The sequence below is a fragment of the Dipodomys spectabilis genome, unplaced genomic scaffold, assembly GCF_019054845.1.
Source record: "Dipodomys spectabilis isolate Male_0828 unplaced genomic scaffold, ASM1905484v1 ptg000115l, whole genome shotgun sequence".
Classification (NCBI taxonomy): domain Eukaryota; kingdom Metazoa; phylum Chordata; class Mammalia; order Rodentia; family Heteromyidae; genus Dipodomys; species Dipodomys spectabilis.
Window position 1 is genome coordinate 16,571,370 of NW_024870792.1, and position 11,932 is coordinate 16,583,301.

Genomic DNA, 11,932 nt, shown 5'->3' on the forward strand with positions numbered 1-11,932 from the left:
CAAAGGAGGAGGCTGCAATGCTTGATAAGAAATGTACGCATTATCCTGCCCATGTAATTGTAACCCCTCTGTACAGTATGTTCACAAAAAAAAATAAAATTAAATTAAAAAAAAAAGAACTCTAATAACAACAGATGCTGGAGGGGATGTGGACAGAAGGGAACCTTACTGCATTGTTGATGGAAGTGTAAACTTATTCAACTACTTTGGAAAGTAGTATGGAGGTTCCTCAAAAGACTCCACATAGAGCTCCCCTATATGATCCAACAATCCCACTTTTGGGCATTTACCCAAATGATCACAAACAAGAACATACTAAAGCTACCAGGACAATTGTGTTTATTGCAGCATTATTTACTATAGCTAAGATATGGAACCAACCCAGATGCCCCTCAGTAGATGAATGGATCAAGAAAATGTGGTATATATACACAATGGGATTCTATGCCTCCATCAGAAAGAATGACATTGCCCCATTTGTTAGGAAATGGAAAGGCTTGGAAAAAATTATATTAAGTGAAGTAAGCCAGGACCAAAGAAACATAGGTTTCCCTTATTTGCAATAACTAGTATATGTCTGAAACAAGCAGAAAACGTCAGATAAGATGATGTTAAGGAAATGAACCTGAAGATAAGGACACAAGTGGTTTTTTCTTTATTGCTATTGTCTCTAACGTATTTATAAGGTGCTACATAATTTTTTTTTTGTTGCTTTGTATGTCCCTTCCCCACGGTATAACCCCTGTTTTTTCACTATATTTGACGTTGGTATAATTTGGGGAGTGGAAGGGAAAAAACAAATTGTTTAAATAGGGATACAGGTGGACTCATTGCAACAATGAGATGTACAAGATGCTATGTCAAAAAATGAACTTTACAATTTAGGTGGGGAGGGCGAGAATGTAGTTGTGGAGGTGAGAAGGAAGGGATGGTAGGAGAAAAACAAAGGAGGAGGCAACAATGCTTGATAAGAAATGTACTCAATACCTTGCTCATGTGATTGTAACTGCTCCGTAGAGTATTTTTACAATAAAAAAAAAACTTATTTAAAAAAAGACATTCAAGACTAGAAGATGGTGGAGTAGAAGCTTCCTATATATGACAGTATGGAAGGGCAGGGTCAGAGTAACAAGGAATTATTCTAAAGAAGGAAGGATATCAGGAATCATGAAGGAGCTGACAGTTCACCTGAAAAACCACATAGGAAAAGAAAGGGCATGCATAGAAGAGGAGGCAAGGTGCTGCTCCAACCCCAGCTTTACAGTGGCAGGCGATATTAAAGCCACAACCACAAAATGAACCAGGCAGTTCTTGTATCATGGAGTTCTAGCAGGAGAATAAGCCAAATTTTCTAAAACCAAAACTAAAAACCTTAAGTTCAGTGAGGGAATTTGGGGTGATAGTGATTCCTGAGTGGCACAGTTGCACCGGAAAAGAAATGCATTTTGTGGTCCAGCATATCTCAAAGTGCTATATCATGGCACTATCTTGGCATAGAGGCCTTATCATTTGAGGCTGGGCTAGTCTGGGAACCTGAAAACAATGAACTATCATAGCCCAGGAAGCCTGGAGATACCCACATGGTGCCAGGGTGGTAGTCAGCCATAAGAGATGGTTGTAGAGAGAAAGAAATATAGTAGGTAGCTGGATTTTCTTATATTTTCAGCTGGATTTTTTTATATTTCCTGTGGTTCAAGATGGTCCTGTATATGGGCTTATAATAAAGTTGATCGGTATTCAGTTGTTTATCTCAGGGTTACAGTCATTTTAGAAGCTTTCTTTATTTGTATAGAAGGAGACAGCTGAGAAAGATAAGCAGTGCTTCGACAACAAAAAATATGGCAGTTGCTGAGCAAACCCATAACTGTGGGTCACTGAGGACAGACCTCAGAGCTAAGTGATGGTGGGTTGATTGAACTCTGGGAGCTGCATCACAGTTGTATATGGTTTTTTTCCTGATGGGACTGAGAGCTCTGGGCCCAAGTCCCACAGATAACTCCATTTCCCTAACCTCATCCCTGTCACAGGGTGGATAAATGATGAGTAGTATCTGGAAGCACTGAGACTGAAAGCAAAGCACCAGGATTCCTTGGTGTCCTCCACTCCAGTGCAAAAAGCAGTATTCTGCATGCATTTTAACATCTACTATTTCAGTGAGCACAGTAAGCAACTCCAGCTTAAATGCATGAAAGGGCCTACGGAACAAGTTGCCACCTTCTCAGCCCATAGGTTGCAAAAAGTGTTATGTTGAATCATAAGAAACTATGAGCCCAGCTGTCTCCTTATATACAAATAAAGAAAGCTTCTAAAATGACTGCAACCCTGAGATAAACAACTGAATACCAATCAACTTTATCATAAGCCCATATTCAGGACCATCTTGAACCACAGGAACTACAAGAAAATCCAGCTACATTTCTTCTCTCCGGGAAATATTGGGATCATCAAGTTTGATGCCCTGGGCATATGAGCAAGTGTTTGAATAATATGCAACATACCAATCCAATATTAAGAAAATCCACCACATCCCTGCTACTACTTGGGCCTGCCTGAATATTGATATCAGCTTGACTAAAATAATACAGATGATTAAACTTTCCAAACAACGAGTTAACTTCAAATTGTGCATATCTTTATGCAGAAACAACAAATATGGAAAAAAAACCAACATGACTCCTCCGAAAGTCAACAGTTCTACAAAAATAGAATATAATTATTGTGAAGTGGATAAAATCTTAAAGAACTCAAAACAAAAACAAAAACCTTAAGTTCAATGAAGGAATTTTGGGTGACAGTGACTCCTGAGTAGATAGGATTGTAGGCACAAGCCACTGGTGCCTGAGATTAAAGATGATATGAATAAACAGATAAATGGATTCAAGACAAAATGTAGATAAAGAGTTTAAAAAATAAGGAAAATGATTCAGAATAAGAAAAAGGAACCCAATAAACATACAACAATCCTAGGGGGGGAAATCAAATTAAAGTTCTGTGATACCACTAAAAACCCAAAACTTTGAATTTAAGGCATAAAAGAAGAAGATATATAAGCTAAAGAAATAAAAAGCATTTCATAAAACAATAGCAGAAAATTACCCCAAGTCCTGAAAAGGAAATGGTCATCTAGGCAGGGGGGCTTTTATAATATACACACAAAAAATAGAAAAGGGGAGGGCAGGGATGGTGAGGGGAAACAAAGGAGGAGGCAACACTGCTTGATAAGAAATGTACTCATTACCTTGCTCATGTAATTGTAACCCTTCTGTACGGTATTCTCACAATAAAAAAACTTATTAATATAAAAAATGAAAGTAGGATATAAGGAAAGTGTACAGTACAAGGCAGATGCGAAGTAAATCTAGTTTATTTCCCCCCCCCCCCGCCCCGCAAGAAAAAAAAGAAAAGGCCCTTTCCATGCCATACTTTAACGTTAAGTACACAGAATAAGAAAAAAATGTTAAAAGGTACAAGAGAGAAGTATCAAGTCACATATAAAATTAAACACAGATTAACAGCAGATCTTTCTTTTTTTCTATTGTTTTGGGGCTTGAACTCATAACCTTGCCCTCTCAGCTGTCTTTCTCATAGCTGGCACTCTACTACACTAGCCATACCTCCAATCTGGCATTTTGCTGGTTAACTTCAGGTGGGGGTCTTGCAGACTTTTCTGTTCAGAGCTGGCTTCAAACTGAAATCATCTAGATCTAAGCCTCTTCGTTAGCAGGTATGAGCCACTAGTACTTGGCACAGCAGATTTTCTTCAAGAGAAACTAAAAGCAAAGAGGGCATAGAATAATATAGTCAAATAATATAATCTAATCCTTGGAAGAAAATTATTTTCAACCTGACTAATTCATCCAACAAAGCTCTCTTTTATAACTGAAGAAAAAGTAAAAACCTTCCATGATAAACAAAACTGATAGATTTCATGACCACTCAGCCAGCACTGAAAAAAAAAAAAAAAAAAAAAAGAGCTAAAGGAATCCTACAAAAAAAAAGGGGGGTGGCAACAAATCTTCAAAGAAACAACTGCCTAATAAATAAGTGGGCTAAAGACTTAAAGAGAAACTTCTCTGAAGAGGAAAGAAGGATGGCCAATAGACACATGAAGAAATGCTCAACCTCCCCAGCCATAAAAGAAATGCAAATCAAAACAACATTGAGATACCACCTCACTCCAGTTAGAATGGCTACAATCAAGAACTCTAATAACAACAGATGCTGGAGGGGATGTGGACAGAAGGGAACCTCACTGCATTGTTGGTGGGAGTGTAAACTTGTTCAACCACTTTGGAAAGCAGTATGGAGGTTCCTCAAAAGACTCCACATAGAGCTCCCCTATGACCCAGCAATCCCACTTTTGGGCATTTACCCAAATGTTCACAAACAAGACCACACTAAAGTTACCAGCACAACTATGTTTATTGCAGCATTATTTACCATAGCTAAGATATGGAACCAACCCAGATACCCCCTCAGTAGATGAATGGATCAAGAAAATTTGGTATATATATATATATAATGGAATTCTATGCCTCCATCAGAAAGAATGACATTTCCCTATTTGTTAAGAAATGGAAAGGCTTGGAAAAAATTATATTAAGTGAAGTAAGCCAGGCCCAAAGAAACATAGGTCCCATGGTTTCCCTTATTTGCAATATCTAGTATATGTCTGAGTCAAGCAGAAAAGGTCAGATAAGTTGATGTTAGGGAAATGAACCTAAGATGTGTATTCAAATGTTTTTTTCTTTCATGCGATTATTTATAACACATTTGTAAGATTGTTGCTTTGTTGCTTTGTATGTCCCTCCCCCACGGTATAACCCCTGCTTTCACTGTATTTGATGTTGGTATAATTTGTGGAGGGGAAGGGGAAAAACAAATCGTTTAAATAGGGATACAGGTGGACTCATTGCAACAATGAGATGTACAAGTCGTTATGTTGAAAATTAACTTTACAACTTTGGTGGGAGGGGGGAGGATTGGGTGGGGGACAGGGGATTGGGGGGGAGGATGGGAAGGGATGGGAAGGGGAAACAAAGGAGGAGGCTACAATGCTTGACAAGAAATGTACTCATTATCTTGCCCATGTAATGTAACCACTCTGTACAGTATTTTCACAATAAAAAGAAAAAAGTGGGGGGGAGATAAAACACAACCAAGAGAATATTGAAAAGAATAAATCAGAGTAGAGAAGTGAAAAAAATGAGGATTAAGAAAGAATCAGTGAGCTGGGCGCCAGTGGCTCAAACCTGAAATCCTAGCTACTCGAGAGGCTGAGATCTGAGGATCGAGGTTCAAAGTCAGCCCAGGCAGGAAAGCTTGTGATATTCTTATCTCTACTTAAGCATCAAAAAAAGCTGGAAGTGGAGCTGTGGCTCAAGCAGTAGAGAACTCACAGCCTTGAGCAAGGAAGTTCAGAGACCAGTACCCATACCCTTAGTTCAAGCTCCATAACTGGTTCCAAAAACAAAAAAACAAAAGTAATAAAAAAAACAAGACCCAATTTTTTTGTTGTTACAATAAATGTACCTCACTAGAAAGACAAACACAGGTTTAAAGTCAATTGGTGGAAAAATATGTTCTAAAAATTGCAACCTGAAGGCAAACAAAAATATACTCATACCTGACTAAACAGACTTCAAATAAAAATTAGTCGGAAGAGGTAAAGAAGATCACTTCATATGGATAAAGGAAGCAATGTATCAAGAGTATAAACAACTATAAACTTTTATATACCACACATTGACACACCCAATATCATAAAAGAAACACTATTGCACATAAAAGCACAGATAATCCCCAACATAGTAATAGTGGGTGATTTCAGTTCCCTACTTTCACCAATAAATATGTCATCTAGACCAAAAAGAATCCACAAAGACACTTCAGAATTAAATGACACTATAGATCAAATTAATTTAACAGGCATTTACAGAATATTCTATGCAGCAGCCACAGAATACACACTTTTCTCAGCAACCCATGGAACTTCCTCTAAATTATCTTATATTTTAGGATTAAAGCAAGTCTTAAAAAAATACAAGAAAGTTGAAATAATTTCTTACATTTTATCAGACTACAATGGAATAAAACTAATAATCAACAGCAAGAAAATCAACTGTAAATACACATATTGAACAATATGCTTTTGCCTGATAGTCATTAAAGGAATAATATGGGAGATTAAAAAATCCTAAAAGCAAGTTAAAATGAAAACACAATATACAAAACCTGTGGAATACAATAAAATCAATTGTAGGATGGAAGTTAATAGCTATAAATGATTACATTTAAATAACCTAGTGATGTACCTCAAGGTGTTAGAAAAACAATGACAAACCAATTCTAGCATCATTAAATGGAAAGCAATAAGAAATATCAGAAACAAAACTAATAAAATGGAAACCAAAAAAACAATAAAAAGATCAATGAAACAGAGTTGGTTCTCTGACTAGAAAAACCAGATTGACAAGTCATCAGCCAAATCAACCAAAACAGAGACAGAGAACCCAAATTAACAAAATTAAGGTATGTAACAATATAACAGATAAATCCTGAAATTCATAGAATCAGGAGAAATATTTTGAAAACCTTTATTAAAACAAATTGTAAAATCTGAAAAAAAATAAAGTTCTACACACATATATTACTAAAAATTGAATATAAATAACATAAATCTACATCAACTAATGAGATTTAATCAGTAATGTCTTTCAAAGAACAAGAGTCCAGAACCAAATAAATTCAGTGTTAAATGCTATCAGACTCTAAGAACTATTCCACAATATTCCTCAAACTATTCCACAATATAGAAATGCAACCAACTAATTCTATGAAACATAGCAGAAAAAAAAAACTATAGGCCAATTTTCTTGATGAACTTAAGCCATAAAAATCCCCAACGAAATACTTGCAACCCAAATTCAACAACACACAAGATCATATGACACACTCAAGTTGACTTCATTAGAATAATACAAGGACGATTCAGCATACATGCATCAAAGAACATAACACAGCATACAAACATATATGGATAAGAATCACAAATCATTTCAATAGAAAAAGTAGCGATCCAGTATCCCTTCATGATAAAAGTCCTGAGGAAGCTAGGAGTAGAAGGTTAGTATCTCAACATAATGAAAACTATATGTGACAGACCTAAAGCCAACATTATACTGACTAGAGGAAAACTGAAAACATTTCCTCTGAAGTTAGGAATGAAGGAAGAGTGTCCAATATCATCACTCTTATGCAAGACAGTGCTTGAGTTCTTAGAACAATAAGGTAAAGGGGGGGGGGAGGATATAATAGGAAAGAAAGAAAACAAACTCTTTTCAGAATCTTTAGAGAGTCTACCAAAAAGATACTAGATCTGATCATCACTTTCAGCCAAGTAGGATAAAACATAGTCCCACATAACAAGCAGTAATTTCATAAACACTAACAACAAGCTTACTGAAAAAGAAGAGAAGAAAGCAGAATATCCTCAAAAAATACCTATGTATAAACTTAACCAAATATTTTAAAGAATCTGCAATGAAAACAATAAAGCACTAAAGAAAAGAAAGTATAGAAGATACTAGAAGATCAAAGGTAATCCTACAGTCATGATTAGCAGAATAAATATTGTTAAAATAACCATACTATCCAAATCAATACACAAATTCAAGGTAATCATCAAATTTCCAGTGGCATTTTTCACAGAATATAAACAAAAAACAATCCTAAAATGTATATAGAAATACAAAAGACACAAATAAACAGAGCACACTGGACAAAGTGCAATGGTGGAAGTATTAAAATACTTGACTTCAAAAACTATACTACAGAACCATAGTAACAAAAACAGCCTAGTATTGTCACAAAATGAGACACATAGACCAATGTAATAAAATAGAAGGTCTAGAAATAGGTTCGAGCAGGTATTGACATCTGATTCTTGACAAAAGTACACAGAACATGCATTCAAGAAAAAACAGCCTCATTAAGAATTAGGTATTCATATGTAGAAAATAAAACTAAATCCTATTTCTTACTTTGTATGGAAATCAATTAAAATAGGTCGAAGTTTAGGACATAAACCTTGAACCTACTAGAGGAAAATGTAAGGGAAGCACTTCAAGACATATGTATAGGCAACAATTTTCTGAATAGCTCAGAATGTAAAAGCAAGAATTGAAAAATGGCATTTAGGCACAGCAAAAGAAGCAATCAACAGAGTGAAAATAACTTCCAGAATAAATGAAATCTTAACAGTTATTTCCCCAACAGGTGACACATATCCATATTCAGATAACTCAAAATTAAACATCAAAAGAACAAATAATCCAATGAATAAATGAGCCATGTGTTAGTGGCACCATACCTGTCACCTAAGTTATGCAGGAGATTGAGATCTAAAGAATCATAATTTTTGCACTGTGTCTCCACAAGTGACCAGCAAAAAAAAAAATCATGCTGCAGACATAGTTCAAGTAGAGTGCTAGCTGAGCAAGCAGGCTAAGAGAATATGAAGCTCTGACTTCAAATTCTAATAGCACCAAAAATTTAATTAACTTAATTTAATTAAGCAATAAAATAAATAGATGGTATTCAACTGTGTAAATAAAAATGGCCAACAAATACATGAAAAAAATATTCAACATCCTTAGCTGACAAGAAAATTAAACCTAACCTACATTGAGGCTGAATGTGGTAGCTCATGACGGTAGTGCTAGCTACTTCAAAGGCAGATACCCTAAGATAAGAAAAAAGTTGGAAAGATACCATCTTAAACTGAAAACATTACAGGAACAATTGGGGAAACACTAAAGCTCATTGGCACAGGTTAATATTCCCCAATACTCAGAAAAACAAATCAAAGAAAGGCTGGATAAATGGGATTGTATCAAACTGAAGAGTCTCTGAATGGCAAAGGACATAGCTAGCAAGATAAAAAGGGCCTCATATCTAAAAATATACTTATAGCTTAAAAATTAAAAAAAACACAAATCCTCAAAGAAACAATAACTTCATTAATAAGTGGGCTAAAGCCTTAAACAGAGACTTCTCCAAAGAAGAAAAAAGAATGGCCAATAGACACATGAAGAAATGCTCAATTTCTCCAGCCATAAAACAAATGCAAATCAAAACATTGAGATTCACCTCACCCAGTTAGTATTAAGAAAACTAATAATTGGGGCTGGAAAGGTGGCTCAGTGGTAGAGCGCTTGCCTTGCATGCATGAGGCCCGGGGTTCGATTCCCCAGCACCACATAAGGAAAAAGGAAAAAAAGCCGGAAGTGGCTAGGATATTCTTAGGAGAGGACCACAATAGCTCAATAGGTATGTGCATATGACCATATAAAATAAAACTTATCAAAAGGAACTCCAAGAAATGGAAATGAGGTTTTTTTATTGTACCGTTTATAGTTATTCCTTTTTTCTTTCTTTTTTTCCTTTTTTTTTTTTCTCTCAGTCGTGGGGCTTGAACTCTAGGCCTGGGTGCTGTCCCTGAACTTTTCAGCTCAAGGTGAGTGCTCTACCACTTGAGCCACAGTTCCACTTCTGGTTTTCTGGTGGTAATTGGAGGTAAGGGTCTCATAGACTTACCTGCCTGGCTGGCTTTGAACCATGATCCTCAGATCTCAGCCTCCTGAGTAGCTAGGATTACAGGCATGAGCCACCGGCGCCCTGCTTTCCTTTTGGTTTATTCCCTGATGCTACTGTTTTGTTTTTTTTTTAATATTTCTGTACCCTTTGTCTTTTATAGGATTATCTGATTTGGGGAAGGGAAGGAGAATCACAGAAACAGTAGGACAAAGGGTCAACCAATTCAACAGTGATAGTCACTAGACACTATGTTAAAAATTAACTTTACAACTTGGTGGGAAGGGGCACTGAGAGGGGAAAAAGTGGGAGAAAATGAGGCAGGGGTAACACTGTTCAAAAAGAAATATACTCATTACATGACTTATGTAACTGCAACCCCACTGTACATAACCTTTACAATAAAACTTAAACTTAAAAAAAAAGAAAGATCCTCTTTAGAAAGCAATTGAATGTGGTGGAACACACCTGTAATCTCAGATATTTAGAGAGCAGAGTAAGATTCAAGATCTCAGACTAGTCCAAAGAAGAAGCACAAAACATTATCTGAAAAGAAACTAAAGCTAAAAGGGTTGAGGGTAATGCTCAAGCAGTAGAGTACTACTACCATTAAAAAAAAAAAAACAGTGGGGCTGGGAAGGTGGCTCAGTGGTAGAGCACTTGCCTTGCATGCCTGAGGCCCTGGGTTTGATTCCTCAGCACCACATAAGCAAAAAGAAAAATACCAGAAGTGGCGCTGTGGCTCAAGTGGTAAAGCGCTAGCCTTGGGCTGAAGAGCTGAGGGACAGCGCCCAGGCCCAGAATTCGGGCCCCACGACTGGACCCCTCCCAAAAAAAAAACACTACACTAAGATTCTGCTTAGTTGCTTAGTATAGAGATACCTGATGTTTATTTTGCCTCAGTGCTCATCAATTATCAACAGATGAATGGATAAAAAATGTGAAATACACATGTATTTGTATATATGTATATATTCCACCAGTAAGAAGAATGAAATTATTTAAATTTATTCTGGATTGTATATAAGTGGAGATCATCATCATGAGTGAAAAAGAAACAACCTTATGAAGGTAAGTATCACATATTTTCTCTTAAATTCAGCATCTAAGGGAGAAAAAAGTCCAGCAAGGGCATGAAAGTAAAACATCGACTACTAGGGAGGTGAAAACGTGCGAGGGGAGGAGGGGGGGAGATGGAGGAAGGAAGGTAAGAAAGAGCAATGCAGATGTAACAATAATACTATGCTCACAAATGTAGTTTCAGCTCAGTAGTGAGCAACTTTCCAGATAACCATGCACTTAGTTATACATGTTTTTAAAGGACTTTTTTCCCTAAGGTAAGAAAGAGCAATGCAGATGTAACAATAATACTATGCTCACAAATGTAGTTTCAGCTCAGTAGTGAGCAACTTTCCAGATAACCATGCACTTAGTTATACATGTTTTTAAAGGACTTTTTTCCCTTTTCTTTTTCCTTGTCCAATGTTCTCCCATGTGATGGAACTCAAGAATGTCTTTAAAACTCCAGGTAAGGTCACCACATTCCCCTCCTTATTTCACTGATCACAGAGTGAAAGAACAGCCAAGACAGCAAGTAATATAACAGTGCAGTCAGTGCCAACACATCAGGAAATAAGGGGACATGAGTCTTGTTGTAACAAGTACATATAGCAGCTTCCTGAGAGTATCTATAAAAACTCATCTCCTGCTACTGGGCAATGATTGCACTTTCTTTTCCTAAGGACACAATCCTCATTATTTCAAGGAGAAATTAGTGACTATTTATTTCCTTTGCTCAAAAAACCTGTTACCATTATTTGTTAGTTGGCATTGAATTCAAGAGACTTACATTCTGCTATCAGTGAGGGCAAATACAAACTAAGTGCCCTATCTGTATGTAGAGAAATGCCATGATGAAAACCTTTACTATGTGGAACTTATTACAGGCCAATTAAAAAAAAAAAAAAAACTTTCAAAATGAAGGATGGGAACTTGTGGATGATGTCATGCAGTCTATGCTCACCTGGGCCTAAATAGGGTCAGGGCAGGGGGCAGGGTCACAAGAAATTCCCATTCCAAGGCCCTGGATTGACAGGTCTAGCAACACATCAGCCAATTGCCTGACACACCTATCACCTGGGAGGCTGGGCATCTCCTTCCCCCAGCATGAAGACCCTACTATTCACCATGTGGCCATTATGGCTCTGGCCAGACCTGATCTCCCTACTTCATAACGAACTTTTTTTGTTTCCTTCCAGGAAGAACAACTTATACTACATAATTTCTCTGATATCCCCTTTTTTATGATGAGAAATAGTACCCTATCTGTCACCATTTT